General features: G+C 33.2%; 1 protein-coding gene across 3 annotated transcripts in view; it reads right to left on the bottom strand.

The window, feature by feature from the left end:
• The window catches only part of PIP5K1B (phosphatidylinositol-4-phosphate 5-kinase type 1 beta), a 341035-nt gene that overhangs the window by 239115 nt on the left and 82861 nt on the right, over positions 1–19059 (bottom strand). The window lies entirely within an intron of this gene.

Genomic DNA, 19059 nt, shown 5'->3' with positions numbered 1-19059 from the left:
GTCCTTGATTTAGGCATAAAGAACGAGATTTTAAATAAATTAGAGGAACATAGGATAGTTTATCCTATCAGACTTGTGGAGGAGGAAGAAATTTGTGACCAAAGATGAACTAGAGACCATTACTGATCACAAAATAGAAAATTTTGATTACACCAAATTAAAAAGCCTTTGTACAAACAAAATTAATGCAAACAAGATTAGAAGGGAAGCAACAAACTGGGAAAACATCTTCACAGTTAAAGGTTCTGATAAAGGCCTCATTTTCCACAATATATAATTGACTTTAATTTTTAAGAAATCAAGCCATTCTCCATTTGATAAATGGTCAAAAAATATGAACAGACAATTTTCAAATGATGAAATTAAAACTATTTCCACTCATATGAAAGAGTGTTCCAAATCACCATTGATCAGAGAAATGCAAATTAAGACAATTCTGAGATACCACTACATACCTGTCAGATTGGCTAAGATGACAGGAAAAAATAATGATGAATGTTGGAGGGGATGCAGGAAAACTGGGACACTGATGCATTGTTGGTGGAGTTGTGAATGGATCCAACCATTCTGGAGATTATGTCCTAAATTTTATCAAACTGTGCATACCCTTTGATCTAGCAGTACTGCTACTGGGCTTATACCCCAAAGAGATACTAAAGAAGGGAAAGGGATCTGTATGTGTCAAAATGTTTGTGACAGCCCTGTTTGTAGTGGCTAGAAACTGGAAAATGAATGGATGCCCATCAATTGGAGAATGGTTGGATAAATTGTGGTATATGAATGTTATAGAATATTATTGTTCTGTAAGAAATGACCAGCAGGATGAATACAGAGAGGCTTGAAGAGACTTAAATGAACTGATGCTAAGTGAAATGAGCAGAACCAGGAGATCATTATATACTTCAACAACAATACTGTATGAGGATGTATTCTGATGGAAGTGGATTTCTTTGACAAAGAGATCTAATTCAGTTTCAATTGATCTATGATGGACAGAAGCAGCTACACCCAAAGAAAGAACACTGGGAAATGAATGTAAACTGTGTGCATTTTTGTTTTTCTTCCCGGGTTATTTCTACCTTCTGAATCCAATTCTCCCTGTGCAACAAGAGAACTGTTCGGTTCTGCACATATATATTGTGTCTAGAATATACTGTAACCTACTTAACATGTATAGGACTGCTTGCCATCTGGGGAAGGGGGTGGAGGGAGGGGAAAAATCGGAACAGAAGTGAGTGCAAGGGATAATGTTGTAAAAAATTACCCTGGCATGGGTTCTGTCAATAAAAAGTTATTTTTTTAAAAAGTACATGTTAAAATGTCTTCTGTAGTCATATATTTTCAAATACTTTTATCTACAGTTATTTTTGTACAGTTAATGTGCTCTCTATGCTAACTGTATGAAATAAATTATTTTGATCTTTAAAAAAAGTATTGAGAATACTCAGTTTATTATATCACAGTATAATAGTATGTCTCTCAAATAATCTGATTATTTGTACTTCATGGTACATGTTTTTGTGTTGTACCTAATAGTGTTATTATCCTTTTGTAATTGATACTGTCTTTTTTCTTTTATGTCATAATTAGAAGTTGGTCCAAATCAGTGTTATATAAAATACACAATTTTTTTTCTGACAAAAAAGAGATAAACTACAACTACTAGAGAAAAGGATATGGAATGAGCCTGAAATTTCATTGGTACAGGGAGCTCCCAGAAAAAATTTCTTTTAACTTAAGTCATAATTGATCTGAGCAGAGCAGAGGTGTCAAACAGTCACTGGAATTGCCCAAATCAGATTAAAGTGAAATTTACAAAATAAATAAAAATACAATAGAATACATTTAATGTTAATATGTCTAGTTATTATGCATATAGCTTGCTTACTTTGTATATATTTATTTACATGTTATCTCCCACATTTGATTATAACCTTGTTGAGGACAGGGACTGTCTTTTACCTCTTTTTGTATTCCCTATATTTAAATGTCTTTAAAATGTCATTTGCTTTTACATCACAGACATTTTTAAGACATTTTATGAACTCCTCTTTTTTATTCTTCTTCATGGAACTTCTCTTTTATCAATGATAAACAATCAAGTAAAAACATCCAAATATAATGACCCATATCTGAAGAAACACACAATATCCTTCCCTGCTAATCCCCCTCTGGAAGAGGAAACATTTCATTAACTATTCTCCAAGACTATAAACACCAATTCATACATATTTTGCCATGTCTTTATGAATTCTGTGTATACATCATTTCTTACTGGTCATTATTATTTCAAAAAATCCTATACCAAGCTTTTTTTTTTTTTTTAAACTGTTTTCTAAGCAATGGACCTTCACACTTTGATTCCAATTTATTTTGGTATATAATGGACTTTCATTTAGTTAGATCTCACTGGACTTGTAACTCTTTCAATCTTAATATTTGCATAATCTTTACCCATCTATTTCCTGTCAACTAGGTATTTCATACTTTGGAAATTTAACTTTATCATATTTGTATGTTCATTTTAATTGTTGCATAGAATCTATAAATTGAAAATTCTTTAAAATAGCATGAAATTGACCAATTTTGATCTAAAGAGATAAATGTTATTTTAATAATTCTACACTTTTAATTAAGTTAAATACTTGAACAAGTGATTTTTGAAGAAATTATCTTTCTCCCCAAAACACTTGTTACCATATGATCAAGTATTAAAGTAAGAAATTAATTCAAGATTCATATAATAAAATGATCATGTTTTATATATCTCAATAATGCTTTATGGTTGCAAATAATTTTTTTATTTATTTAATCTCATTTTAGTTCCAAAAGAATATTGTGAGCCACATATTAATAACCTTCATTTTATAGGTAAAGAAACTAAGGTATAGAGTAGTTAATTTAGTCATTTGCCCATGGTTTTACAATTAATAAGTGACTAGAACCAGACTGTAATTCCAGATCTTCTGGCTGCAAGTGCTCTTTTCATTATACTAAAGTATTAAAAATATATTTATTCCCTCTCATTACACAAAGGTAACTTTAGGCTAAGGTTAAACAGCTGGATCATATCTTAGAAAGTATATTCAGTCGATATTATTGTTTTTTAATATGCCTAGTCAGATCTTAGTAATATGCAAACTTCTCAATTCCATTCAACTCAACTGAAGTCAACACTGTTTTACATTATTCCGTTTGAGACACTGTCCTTGGTGCTGGAAATATAACAACAAAAATGAAAAATAGCCCCTGCTCTCAAGAAGCTTAAATTTTACATGAGATGATGTGTCAGTGCTCCAGCAATGGGTCAAAGAATGATAGAATTCATCTGATAATAATATGTGAAATTAAGGAGGTTAAACATTTAACAAAGAAATGAAGTTCTACATCACAATGAGAGCTAATTAACATTTTAAAAATGTAAGGTAAAAACAATATAGAACCTTTCATACTTTTTATCACATTTAAGAAGAATGGACTTTGTGCTTTTTTGTCAGAATACAAAACAAAACAAAAAAAAGAAAGACAAAATCTTTGATTTCTTTTCATACAAGTAAAATAAACTAAGAACTATCATGTAACAGTGATCAATAGCCAGTTTTTTTAATGTCTATTTTTGAGGGCATAAAAGGTTTTAACTGTATTAAATACATATTTTTATTTACACAATAAAACCCAGATTAGGTATGTATTACATTATCTAGACACATCATATGCTATTTCTTCATAATACCTTAAACTTAAAAGTCCTGCATATATATTCATATCTATTTATGCTCTTCAGTTGCCACCGACAAAAATAATTTAAAATCAGATCCATTTTAAGCATCACCTCTTTAAAAAAAGTCAAGTTAAACTTCTGAAACCAATTCTACCTTGAAATATATGGCACCTTTCAATATGAATTCAGAGGGAATACTAATCAAAACAAACTGCAAAATGCAAGGTTTATTCTTTCTCATAAAATACTTTAATCAGTTCTCATAAGAGTCATTATCTTTACAAATTGAACAAAATAGATAAGCTGGCATTATGTGCAGAGCATATTATGCACATAGTAGGCAGTATATAAATGTTTGTGAAATTGATTAGTTATAAATGGAAAGAAAAAGCTCTAAAATGTAGCAATTATATTTCATTTTCCCAATGAAGATTTGTACTAAAATTTTTTTAAACCTTTTTAAACAAAGGATTCACTGCACACATTAGATAATGAAAAGTATTCTCTAAAAACAACTGAGGAATTTATTGCTTTCAATATTCACATCTTTTCATGAAAATGTCATCATTGTACCACTCTCTCTTGGTTCAATTTTAATTTTAAACACACAATAGCAGAAATTGTGAATAGAAAAAAAGCTCATGGTCATGAAAAAAAGCACATACGTACAATTACACTACCCAGACTCCTCATTTGACACTTGTTAAAATATTTGTGCCAACTTAAAAAAAAATCACTGCTTTTTAATGTCTTCCCAATAAATCACTAAAATGTTCAGTCAAATGGTCAGCTATTTTGTCCACAGCCTACCAAAGACTCAAATGCTTGATTTAAGCCTTCAGCTTTTATCAAGATAGTTATTATTGTATAGATTAAATTATATTTTTATACTTTTTATTTAAAAAAACAGTTGGATTGTTTTGTTTCACTAGCACCTCAGGAAAATACATTAATTATTATAACATTTATTATAAGTATATGAAGACAGGGATGACTAATTGATCAAGTAACGCACTCTAAAATTCACAACTAAATTCTGTTTGGTTCTGCCATTACTATACTCAGCAGGATCTTGCTGTGCTTATTTATTTATTTATGGATATGAGCCCAAAAGTGCTAAAATAAAATTAACTAATTTTTTTTTAGATCTATAAGGTTTAAGAAATACTTCACAAATTTTAAAAGAATTACTTGATTCTCACAAAAACCCTTTGAAGTATGAGTAGTTTCTCCCATTTTACAGATTAAGAAATTGAAATTAAGTTAAGTGTCTTGCCCAGAATCATACAGCATTTCTCTTTTAAATTTTATTTTTTATTCAATTCATAAAAATTTCTTTCCTTTACATTCTCTCCACTGAATAAAATAAAACAAAACCCTTGCAAGAAATATACATTGTCAAGCAACACAACTTCTTGAATTGGCCTTGTCCAAAAATATTAGAGTTGTACCTCAAATTCACTTTTGTCAATAGATAGGTAGCATGTTTCATACCATAGTTCTTTTAGAATTGAAATTTTAAAATATACTTTGTATTTATTTATTTGTATATCTGTTCTATTCATCTCCCCTACACCAGTTAAATAGAATGAATGATACATGAGTTTGAACTAGTTTATAAAAATTTTATAAATACATATACATATATATCTCCCCAATGTCTAACATAGTGTCTCCATACAGTAGGTACTTATTAAACTTATGTTTAGTTGAAGCCAATGTGTCTTAACAATTGGGGTTAAGTGATTTGTCCAGGGTCACACAGCTAGGAAGTGTTAAGTGTCTGAGATCAGATTTGAACTCAGGTCCACCTGACTTCAGGGTTGGTGCTCTATCCACTGCACCATCTAGCTGCCCCTCTTTAATTATTCTTAAATGTCTAACTCATCAGTATAAAATATTAATTAGGTATCACCAGAGTTTTTACTTTTGATTATACTTTACACAAACATAGTAGCAAATGAACACTGTATTACATAGGGAAAGTATAAGAAAACATGGACTTGGGCCTTGAGGAATTTACAGTCTAGATGAGAAGCATAATTAACATGTGAAGTAATACTCGAGTACAAGATAATAAAGTAAGCGATTATTATATATGGTTCAGAAAAAGAGAGATGATAAAGATTGTTGAAAGATGCACTAGGAGGTGGAATTGAATTGCAATCTGACAAGATTTGTCTAAGAAGAGTTCTCCCTAATTATCCAAAGAGAAAAGATTTCCAGTGAGAATTAAGGATGGGAGGAAAGAACATCATAGATAATGCTATTAAGGGAAGCAATAGTAAAGTTTTGTTTTGTTTTGGTATACTGACCTAACTATATTGAGCAGGTAGGTGAGTATGAGGAAGATTTGGACAGATAGATGATGAGAAGAAGGGCATGGTTGCCAGGGTCAAAGAATATAACACATATCACCTACTGGTCGGGTTACTGACAATGTAGCATCCACATGAGGCCAGTATGTTTTTCAGTAAAAAAACAAAAAAAAAAAACAAAACAAAAAGCCCAACAAGTCTACCATAATATATGCCAACCATGTGCTGAACACTAGGAATATAACTATTAAAAAACCAATAGTATCCACTCTCAAGGAGCTTATATTTTTAATATGAGAAGAGAAAATATCATATAAAAAGGGCTGAAATGGATATGGGGTGGGGAAAGAAGGAGCTATGATAGAAAATCAAGAGCAAAATAGGAAGGGGAATGAAAGCATAAGTTGGCTGACTTGAGTATTTCCTCAAGATAGGTTCAGGGAACAACTCATCCATTCACTGAAGAAAGGGTAAGATAAATGGAGGCATCTCAAAAGAGAAAAAGGTTGCAGGGAAAGGGGCATCAGAAAGCAAAGTTTGTCAACAGAAGTATCCATAAAGCCTTCCCAACATGATAGAATATGCCAGAGTTTTTGCTCCATCACTAACCCTGGAGACTCCAAGAGCACTTCCCACATTACAATTAAAAATTGTAGTAGTAGTAGAAAGAAGAGAATAGCTTCTTTCTAAAACAAGGGTTCATTTTTTTTTAAACACCAACAATTTTTCTTTTTTCTTTTTAATAGCTTTTTATTTACAAGTTATATGTATGGGTAATTTTACAGCATTGATAATTACCAAACCTTTTTGTTCCAATTTTTCCCCTCCTCCCCACCCCCTCCCCTAGATGGCAGGATGACCAGTAGATGTTAAATATATTAAAGTATAAATTAGATACACAATAAGTATACATGACCAAACTATTATTTTGCTGTACAAAAAGAATCGGACTCTGAAATATTGTACAATTAGCCTGTGAAGGAAATTCAAAATGCAGGCAGGCAAGGATTGGGAATTCAATGTAATGGTTCTTAGTCATCTCCCAGAGTTCTTTCGCTGGGTGTAGCTGGTTCAGTTCATTACTGCTCCATTGGAACTGATTTGATTCATCTCATTGCTGAAGATGGCCAGGTCCATCAGAATTGATCATCACATAGTATTGTTGTTGAAGTATATAATGATCTGGCCCTGCCTGTTTCACTCAGCATCAGTTTGTGTAAGTCTCATGAGGCCTTTCTGAAATCATCCTCATCAACAATCTTTTAATGATGCTTGTTGTTTAGTTTGTTTTTAGTTATGTCTGATTCCCGTTAACACCAGTTGGATTTTCTTGGCAGATACTAGAGTGGTTTGCCATTTCCTTCCCCAGCTCATGTTACAGATAAGTAAATTGAGGCAAACAGGATTAAGTGACTTACTCAGCATCACATAGTGTATAAGGACAGATTTGAACTCAGGAAAATGCGTATTCCTCACTCTAAACCTGGTACTGTATCCATTTATGCTACCTAGATGCCTCAGTGATGTTCTATGACAGGAAATGGTGAAATACTGCAGCCTCTAAAGAATTAAAATGAAAACTCACCCATAGACAATGGAGAAACATGGTGGGGGTGAATATATTGCAATATATTGCCAATTAAGAATTACTCCCCAGAAGCCAAGTAGAAGATTTCAATGAGGTATATGATGAATTGTTAATTCATTCTCAAATACAAGTAAGCTACAATTTTCATAATTATATTAATAGTTCCCATTTGTGTAGCACTTTAGCTTGCATAGTACCTTCCACAAATGATTACTCTGAAGTGAGTTAAGAAAAAAGTTAGTGCAACTCATCTGAGCTAAATGCTTTACCATTAAGCCATACAGCACATAGTCCTCTCTCCTACTCCTCTCTTATTAAGCCTGCTCTCACACCTCTGTGCTATTCCATTTTCTGACTCCCTGACAATACACATGGCATTTATGTCCCACTAGTGTTACTCGTGTTACCAATCTTCTACCTTGGTAATCTTCAATTCTCACAGTCTCATCATAAGCATATTTTGGGATGTTGACTACATGCCCAGTTAAAATTGGAGTCTAAAAGCTATTTAGGGGCAGCTAGGTGGTGCAGTGGATATAGCACCAACTCTGAAGTCATGAGGACCTGAATTGAAATCCTAGCTGTGTGATACTGAGCAAGTCACTTAACTCCAATTGCCTCAGGGGAAAAAAAAAAAGCTATTCACATGTGAGAACTAAAGATAGTAAAAGACAAATTTCTGTTCTCAAGACCTGTGCTTGAGTGGGTCTTTTGGGGCAGCTAAATGGCTTGAGGGCTTTTCAAATTTAGCCTGAGACTGAGCAAGTTACTTAACTCTGATTGCCTTTAAAAAAACAGAGTAAGAGAGTGAGTTTTTTAAGACTGACTAATTATGTATAAACCCTTTAAGTGTTCAAGAGATGGTTATTCTTCTAATCTCCTAATGTCTGTAAGGAAGACAAACAAAGATCTGAACATATCAAGAATTCTGACTAGATATGCTGGAAAAGTGAACTCATTGGTGAAAGGAACAGCAAGTTGTACATAATAGTTTTACAGTTTCATATACAATCATCTTTTTATTATACTATATTATAGAAATGTTTATTTTTTATAAATTAAAAAAGAAAACAGGAAAATCTTATTGAATGAAATTTTATTTATTGATTTTCTTTTTCTGCTGCTGGAATCAAGTAAACAAATTTATCTTGGAATCAATATAACAACTTCTTACAATACACTAGAATGCAGTTTTTAATGGAAGAGAAAACCATTGTGTATTTAAAGTTGTATAATTTTGCAGTAGGAATCCCATATCACTTACCAGCATGTCTATTATACTTAATATAAACTAGAATAGGATTGATAAATACTAGTGATTTTCTGATAAAATTTTAGAAAAAAAATCCTCCATCAATAAGTGTTTACTAAATGCCTACAAAAGTACTCTCCTTATGTAATCTTCATATGTAGGTATGTTGACAATTCTTGATAATAAAAATAATAATAGTCATATTGATATGATAAGCTTGTTGGTGGATATGGATCTAAAACATGACCTAATTTGAGAGTTGGCACTAATTCTTATTTTAATTCTTCTCTCTGTATAGAAAGCATATGCTGAATTTGGAGACAAAAAGAAGCCACTTATTAGTTCTATGACTTTCAGCAAATCACTTCACTAGTCTTGGCCTTTCATCTGTAAATCAACAGATCATTAAGCATTGATTAACCTTCTGCTCCAGATACAGATAAAAATATTTGACTGCCCCTGTCTTCAAAGGACAACCAAGGAGGTCTTTAATAGTATCTAATGTTCTTTCTACTTCTTAATATTCTGTGAGTCTATGTGAGATAACTTGTCAACTCCCTACCCAGAGACATACCAAAAGCAAGGAAAAATAATGAAAATCATCATTGTTGAAATGAGAGACTCCTAATTGGAAAAATACGGGTTACAAGAATGGACATACAGTTCATTATTCCAAACAGAGGATGAAGATTTATTTGCCATTTCTGGAGCTTTCCAAATAGACTTCTTTCAATTTGTTTTCATGGCTGCTTATTCATTCTCATGATACTTTCTTCCTTCCCACTGACCCTGGAATGGTACAACACCCTGAAATCATCTCTGTCTCTGAAGCAAACATACATTATTCAATTTAAAGGAATTCAACACAGCTGCAGTTATAAGACAAACTAAGGGGGTCATTCTTATCGGAAAATCTGAAAAGCAAAGACTTCAGTGGAAGATCTATATTACCAACATAGCATGTGGCTTTCTCCTTGCTCCCTTCCCTCCCTTTCTTCCTTTGAAAAAGTGGCCTATAGAGACTACTGATAGGATTTCAATGCCAAAAAAAGAGAAAAAAGTTACTCTTCTGTCCATCTAATGCCTCTTGGCACTCTTTATTTCTCTGTTGGAAGAGGTTCAAACTAACTAACTTTAGGTTATATGTAAGGTTAAATTCATAATCATCAATTTTATAATCTCATTTAAAAAACTATTTTAATTGCTTTGTCTAAAGAGAAAAATATGAACTCTGGTCTCTCAGGATTAATCTTAATTCAATATGTTGATAGGTAATATCAGAAAGTCCATAACATTTCTGATATATCAATAGAATATTTTCTTCATACCCCCAGCTTCCCAGAAGATTATTAGGATCATGCCTTACAACAGATTTCAGAGGTTATCTAGCTCAAGAGATGTTTAGAATTTCCAGAAGTTAATCTTTTTTTAAAATTTAAAAACAAACAACTCAAAAATATAAGATCAGTCAGTCAATAAATAATGATTAAGGACCTAATGTGTTCCAGGCATTGTGCTAAACTGTGGATACAAATACAAATAAAAACAAAGACTCCCTGATTTCAAAGAACAATCTAAAGAGGGAAGGGAACATATAAAAGAAAGCTGAAGGTGGGGAGAGAATATAGGATCATTGTAATAATCTATCAGGAAAAATGTGTTTTTCAGTGTTAATCCAAGGAGATAATTAACTCCAGTTTCAGAAGAGTTGTCCAAATAAAGGATATTCTGAGTCTGCCACAGATGATCTGTTTCTATTTTCTGATTAGTGCTTGGTTTGGACATATGGTGATATTGGTTGTCTTTGAGGACACTTATTTGAGGACAGAGTACAAGGTTAGAAGCTACACAAATGTCTTACTTTGCCACTAACTAAGTAGTCTGATCTTGGCTACTATCATTCATTGGGCCTCTATTTTATCATCCGTAAAGTAGAATCACTGGATTGGAGAGAACTGGAAGGATCACACAGGACCACATATTTAGAGAGGAGGAATTCTCCAATATCACCTAGCCCAACTTTCTCATTTTACAGATGCAATAATTGAGGCCCAGAGACGTGAAGAGGCTTGCCCACAATCTATCAATATATCAAATAGCATTTGTTGAGTGTACCTACTGTGTAAAAGGCTGTGTGCCAGGCAGTGGTGAAACAAAGACAAAAAAGATAGATCCTGCCCTCATGGAGCTGATGGTCAACCAGAGGAAATATGAATATGTATTATAGTACATAGTATGCAGAAAAAAAAAACACAAGGTAATGCCAAGGAGTAGGCACAAGTAGCTGTGGAACCAGAAAAGTCCTCGTGTAAGATGACATTTGAGCTGAAATTAGAAGACAGCCAGAGATTCTTAGAAGGAGAAAGTGATGAGAGAGCATTCCAGACATGGGAAAGACTGTGTAAATGTATAAAGATGGAAAGATGGCACAGAGAATTCAAGGAAAAGCAAGGAGTTTGGCTAGCCATTGAGTGCATTCAGGGGAGTAATATGTGATAAGCCTAGAAAAGTGGGGTGAAGCCAATCATAAAAAGTTTTAAATGCCAAAGAGAAGAGATTATACTGATTCTACATAAAGTAAAGAGTTTTCTCTTTACTTGGTGTGACATGGTCAGATATTGGAGGTCTCCAAATCTCTGTCAATTCATTCTTTAAAATTCACTTATTATATAATTTTTAAGGCACATATTCACAAATCTCCCCTCTCTACATTTTCTTTTTTCTTGATATGAAAATAATGCTCACATAACCTCTCTGAAAGGTTTTTATAATATTTTATAAATATTATATTTTATATTATATGTTTATATTAAATTATATATTATGCTAATGTATAATTAATATTATAAAGTTTATATTAAAGAAATATTTATATAAAATATTATAATAGCATAATATTTTATAATATTAGTGAGTGAAACTGAAAACTTTTTAATCCTTTATTTTTCCATTAGTGGTTTAATATGCTGCCAGGTATTAGGAAATATGATCCATAATCTGGAAGACTGAAAGTTTTAATTGATTCATGTAAAAATCATTCCCTTTTATGGAAATAGAGTTTACATTTATGTTTAATGAAATTATTCAATTGAGCCTCAAAGTACTAATCACTTTCTATAATGGAAAACTTAATGTCATGGGTAACTAAAGTCATGTGCATTTTTTATGATTCATTCCAAGTTGGTTACAATGCTTTGCATATAATGTGCATTTAAAAGGTGACCATTGAATGCATTCACAGATACATAATAATAGCTTTCCTTACTGTTTAATGCTACCTTTCTCCTAGTCTCACAAGTACTTTTATAAATGGAGGTATTTCCTTGTGAGGAAACTCCCTCTTCCAGTGTAAGATCAGCAAATGTTCCTCAGAAATTTTTCATTAGACTTATATGAAGTGATGCTAAGTGAATTGAGCAGAACCAGGAGATCATTACTCATGGCAACAGCAAGATTATACAATGATCAATTCTGCCAGACATGGCTCTCTTCAACAATGAAATGATTAAGACCATTTCCAATGGTCTTGTGATAAAGAGATCCATTTGCATCTAGAGAAAGGACTGTGGGAACTGAATATGGATCACAGAATAGTATTTTCACTCTTTTTGTTGTTGTTTGCTTGTATTTTGTTTTCATTCTCATTTTTTTCCTTTTTAATCTGATTTTTCTTGTGCAGCTTGAAATTTGCAGAAAAATGAATGGAACAAATTGCACCTGTTTAACATATATTAGATTTCTTGCCATCTAGGGAAGGGGATGGGGGAAAAGGAGGGAAAAAAGTTAGTATACAAGATTTTATAAGGGTGAATGTTGAAAATTATTCATGTATACATTTTGAAAACAAAAAGCTTTAATTAAAAAAAAAAGAAATTTCTCATTAGACCCTGGTAATAAAGGAAAACAAAATGCATAGGTCCAAAAGAATGTTGTACATAGTAATAGCAATACTGTTTTAAGAACAACTTTGAGTAAGTCAAATATATATAATATTTATAATAAAATGTAATATTTGTAATATTCAAAATGACTATTATAAATACCCAAATTAACTTCAAGAGAAGATACTATCTGCATCCAGAGAAAGAACTGAATACATACATATACACACACACACATATGAAATATACACATTTATGTCTAATGGTAGCCATCTCTAAGTATAGAGGGAAAGGGAAAAAATTTACATGATAATGTAATATATATATAAATATATAATTATATATTAATATAATATAAATATATATATTTATAAAGAATAGCAAGTTATATATAACAAATTTGCAGTTTCATGTACAATCATTTTTTTTTCTATTCTACTATGTTATGGAAATACTTGTTTTATTTCTTAAGTTCTGAATAAAATAAAAAAAAAATTGAAGAAGCACAGAATAGTGCATGAAAACTGACTCAAAAGACCTTATTTCAAGCCCACCATTGAGATATATGAGACTCTGGGTAAATGGGCAAACCATTTAAACCTTTCAATGCCCTAGGTAACTCTCTAAGGCAGCAGGTGCTACATCTGCATTGGAAGAGGAAACTCCTTCACTAGGTATTTCAGTCAATATAATCACAGGTATGATTTCTAGAAAACATTCTCTCACTTAAATATTATGACAACCCAGGGAGATAGACACTAGCATGATAATATGAGAGATACACATTGGTATAATCATGCGCATTTTATGGACCAAATAATCATAGATCTTAAAGTTGGAAGGGACCTAAAACCTCAGCTAGTTCAATTCCTTCATTTAATAGATTAGAAAACTGAGAAATAAGATTAAATGAATTGATTAAAGTCAAATAGTAAAGAACCAAAGTCAGGATTCAAACCACCTTAATCTCCAGAGCCACTGTTCTTTCCAAAGTTTAAAGTTTGCAAAGCACTTTACAAATCTCTCACTTTTCCCCTCACAATGACCCTGGGAAGTAGGTACTATTATTATCCGTTTTACAGTTTCAGAAGTTGAGGCAGAGATTAAGTGACTTGTTCAGTGTTACCCAGCTAATTTGTGAAGCCACATTTGAACCCAAGTCTTCTTGACCCCAAGTCCAACACTATGCAATTTGACATCTGGCAACCTTCTCTCATGAGGGCAAAACCAGAAGCAGCAGACAGAGATTTGAAAAGCCTCTCTGTAGTATTCTTGTTTGGTTTTCTGGAGGTCTTGGAGCAGCCTTGGTTTCAGCCAAGTAATCACCACAAGAATAGCCAGGTGTTAAAAGTCCAAATCCTTTATTGCCTTCTTCACAGTTTAGTTTCCTTACATAAGACCTGGACTAACTTTCTTAGAGGCCTTCAGGAGTCTTGGTTTCAGTGGAGAAGCAAAGGAGTACAGCCTGACACCACGGTTGTGTGAGATGGAGTGAATGAATCTGTCTCTGAGTTCCCAGGCTTGTGCTTCAGCTTCCAGCCACCACAAAGGTGGATGATGGAATGAATCTTTCTCTCCTTGGCTCTGAGAGCTTGACCTCCTGCCTCCAGTCCGCTTGTCTTCTCTGGCTCTCACTCTGGCTGAATTTGCCCCAGTTTATATGCTCTCTTATAATTACATTTTCATAGGTGTGAATCTTATAGAACTATTAAGTACTAAGTACATGTACTGAACTAGAGAACTATTAATCACCATGCTAAACTAGATAACCATTGTATTTATCAATTCCACTGAGTTAGCACCTTGTAAGAATCCTTGTTTTAAGTACAGAGTTCTGCCCCATAACAGTTCCCAATAATGAGAACTATCCAAACAACAAACTAGCTGCTTGTATCCTCAGGCTGGTTAGCACTTGAGGTACACTACAGAAGTGATTCTGGATAGACACTGAAAGAATATCTACAAAGTGTTAGATTCCAAAGAACTCCACCTGTTGTTCTCTTCCAATCCTGACCCTCCTCTACCCCCAGGGTAACAATTAAATATTAACACTTTTTCAAAAAATCATAAAATGTGGGATAGCTAGATGGCACAGTGGATAGAGTGCTGGCCCTGGAGTCAGGAGGACCTAAGTTCAAATCCGACCTCAGACACTTAATACTTCCTAGCTGTGTGACCCTGGGCAAGTCACTTAACCCCAATTGCCTCAGCAAAAAAGCCAAAAAAACCAAACAAACCCCCAAAATAAATCATAAAATTCTTGGTAGTAGGAATCAAGTATTTTATTACATATTGCATTTTATTATGTATTGCCCCCAGAGAACAATAGTGGGTGCAGCAAACAGTATGGAACTTTGTCTATGAGACAGATATCATATGTATGCACTCTCATCTTTCTTCCAGGTGTAGCTTACTGGTAGTTAATTTTAGTTTCTATTTTAACCCTATAAGGATAGGCTCTATATGTCAGTAATGTTTTGTAGCTATATTCTGCCCAATATTTATTCTTTGAGCATATTAGATTTTCTAAAGAAACTCTGGTATGAAAAATGTTATGACAGACTTACTGAAATATTTTTTAACTTAGAAATTTATTTTGTTTAATCCACAAGCTTTATATGGCTTTATTAAAAAACAAAACAAAACAACAACAAAAAAACAACACGGGGCAGCTAGGTGGTGCTGTGGATAGAGCACCAGCCTTGAAGTCAGGAGGACCTGAGTTCAAATTTGACCTCAGACACTTAACATTTCCTAGCTGTGTGACCCTAGGCAAGTCACTTATCCCCAACTTCCTGGGCGGGGGGGGGGGGGGGGAGAGGGAACCACATCAAAATAAATGAACGAAATAAATGAAACAAAATAAAACAGTGAAAACATGACAACATCCAAATTTGAAATCCTTTCACTCTTGAAAAGCAAGAATTATGAAACTTCAGTCTACCAAATGGAATGCTAACAAGACAATAATAATGAATGAGGCAATGATGTCATTTTACAACAAATAAAGGAATAAACAAGTCAGGAAAAAATGGAATTCCAGTGTTGCAAATCAATGAGTTACATCAATGTAAGCCCAGTGTTCTGGCAAATAGTGCCTTGTTTTTAGGATATTCCCAAGAGCTCTAATTTGGAGCTCTTGGAGTGAATAATTTGGATTCACTTCAGCAGAGATGACAGCAACAGGAAAGTCACACCAAAATATTTCTAGCAGTATGTTTGGTAAAAGCAAAGGACTAGAAAGGAAGATGATTATCAACTGGAAAATGACTAAAAAACTGTGGAACAAGATTCTAATGAAATATTACTATGCTACAAGAAAAAATAGAATTCAAAGAAGAGGGAAGATCTATGTGGACTGATGCAAAATAAAGTAAATGAGATTAAGGAAAAAATGTAAATGATGACTACAATGATGTGTAATGTAAACAGAAATAACAAAAATGATTCCGGTGAGAAAATGCATCTCCTTTTCTCCCTGGTAGAAGTGGGAGAAAATGGATATGAATATTGTGTATAGTACCTGACTTGGTTGATATGTTGGTCAGTTTTGCTGAACTGCTTTCTCCTCCCCCAACTTGTTACCAGGGCTATCTCTCTATGGATTGGGAGATGACAGATGTATTAGGAATTAATATGATATAACATGAGGTTCAAAAGCATAATTTTTCTGCCTTGAAACTAATTTGAGATGATGATTGAATCACCTAGTGTTTCTTCAAAGTATAAATATTCCCTTTCCCCTAATTTGACTACTACAACAACTTGACTACTTTGTGATGTGGACTTATTCTCTTCCCCTGGAAGAAGAACCCTAACCAATTAGTAACAGATATAATCAATTCTCAGAGTATCCTGTTTGTACAGAATGAGTGGGAGGAAGGAACTCTTTATCAACCCACATTGTCTATCCTCCAACCTCTGTGCATCTTTAAACAATCTTTGAGATATTGATTAGCATACCTAAATCCCTGGTCTGCCAGATATTCCATCTGCCTCTTCTTTGATCCCTCCTCCCCTCTGAGCTCCCTGGCACTTTCCTTCCTCCTTTATCCATCCCTCTGAGTTTCTGCCTTTACTTCCTGGTTTCCCAGAGAAACTTCCAAGGCTGTATTTCCCCTAAAAAAGCTCTGCTCTTTGCTAAATCCTTTTCAGTACTAAGGCTACTATAAAATTACTCTCTCCCCTTCCTCACAGTGCTTTCCCTTTAATGCAAAAAATTATACATACATATATATATATGCTATATAATAGCTTATATAAGTGATTATATAAGCTATAGTTACTTATAGTTAACTCTGTAGCTATAATCCCCTACAGATCTAACCTGCTAGTCAATGGCTTGCTTAGATTCTTTGCCTCAGTTACTACCTAGCCTTAATCACTAAATAAATGGGTGTGCCTCAGTCAAACTGAGACCTATTGAAAACCTTAGCTTGAAAAGGTCAAGATCTTCAGTTGTCATCTTGCCACTGGATCCAGATGGCTCTGGAGGATAAAGTGAGGCAGGTGACCTTGCACAATCCTCCCTCACTTAAATTCAATTCATTTGCATGTCATGGCATCACCTTCCTGATGTAATGGTCCTCTTCCAGAAACAAAGGACAAAACAACAACCCATCTCATGGAGTTTTTCCTTTCTCCCAATTAACTGTAAATTCCTCTGGGGAACTTGTCTTTTCCTTGATAACTATATGCTCTCCCAACTCTATTTTATATTTGCTACTCCTGGTGCCTATTTTAGCTCTTATTTTATCTATAACCTCTTCCCCTAAATAAACAAAAAACATTCTTTTGGCAAAAAAAATGGCCATTGTGAATTTGTCACATGTTTATTTTGAACTAGGAATTGCTACACAGACCTTATCACTTTGAATATATTTCTATTTATCTGATAATTATATTGTGTGAATTTATTTTTCTATTTGTTGTTCCTCCTATTACAATAGGGAGCTCCTTGCAGACAGAGATAAGTTTTATTCTTTGTACATATATCCTATCATTTAGCACAGTACCTGGCACATAATAGGCATTTATATAAGTGCTTCTTTAGTAATTAGAAAACAGCATCTACTAAAAAAAAAATCAATGGATTTTTTTTAGGGGAAGATCAAGTTAAAAAAAAAAAGGGAGTAACTGGGTTCCCTTTCCAATGCCATGAGTCTCCCTAAGTTATAACAGAGTTGCACATGGTGGGAAGGAAGCCTAAGAGAGAAGGTCAAAGTAAAAGGAACATGTCAAAAGGCCACTGAAGGACCAAATCTATAAGATTAAGTTTTAAGTACAGGATATTGCTAAATTATTAAAAGCAAATATAATAGACAAGATTGACTTACAAAGCAGTAGTAGTCGGGGAAGTAGACAAAATTATGTTGGTACAAAGCTTTTAAAATTTTTTCCACTTACAACCCCTTTTTGCCCTATACATTTTTATGTGACCCCAGGTACATAGGTATATAAAATAGATATACAAATCCAATATTTACTAATAATAAATCATAATTTCATGACTCCTACATTCAGTTATGGGATCCTTTACAAGATCGCAAATCACAGTTTAAGTAGTTAGGTTCAACACATACATGCTCATCAAGATCAAGTCCAATTTAAACACAAAATTTTAATGTTATGATACCTGCCCCCATTTAAAAAATATTATATAATATAATGACACATTTAAGTACTTTGTAATATAAAAATTGTTAAGAAATTATTCATGAACCAGCTAAATGTTCCATAGCTGTATTACCCTTAACTCTAATAGCTTATCTTTAATCTTGCTCTAATTTTTTTATTCTCTTGGATGACATTTGCTTAAAAGGAATAATAAGTCCAAATAAACATTTCATGCTTGATTATAAAGTAAACTGAATATGAACAAAGACAACATTTTACTTGCACAAGAGAAACTGAATTAAAATCTTCAGTTTAGATTTGAATATCTAGCTAGCTGCAAGACAATTCTACTGGTATGGGTCACTAGTACCTCAAACTAAACATGTCCTAAACCACAATCATCAACATTTCTTTAACATGTTTGCCTTCTGACTTTACTGTTTCTGAAATCACCCTTCATTCAAGTAATCTACATCTTGGGATTATCCTGGACTTTTCTTCACCTCTTATAACCCTAACAAACGAACAGATCATAACAATTTTGTGATAAAGGTCTCATTTCTTAATCACACAGAGAACTGAGTCAAATTTGTAAAATATAAGAGCCATTCCCCAATTGATAAATGGTCAATGGATATGAACCAGAATTTTTCAGATTAAAAAAAAATTAAAGCTATCTATAG

Source organism: Sarcophilus harrisii, chromosome 1 (assembly GCF_902635505.1).
Source record: "Sarcophilus harrisii chromosome 1, mSarHar1.11, whole genome shotgun sequence".
In the NCBI taxonomy this organism is placed as follows: Eukaryota; Metazoa; Chordata; class Mammalia; order Dasyuromorphia; family Dasyuridae; genus Sarcophilus; species Sarcophilus harrisii.
Note: the sequence above shows the minus strand (reverse complement) of the source record. Positions and strands in the feature narration are given on the sequence as shown.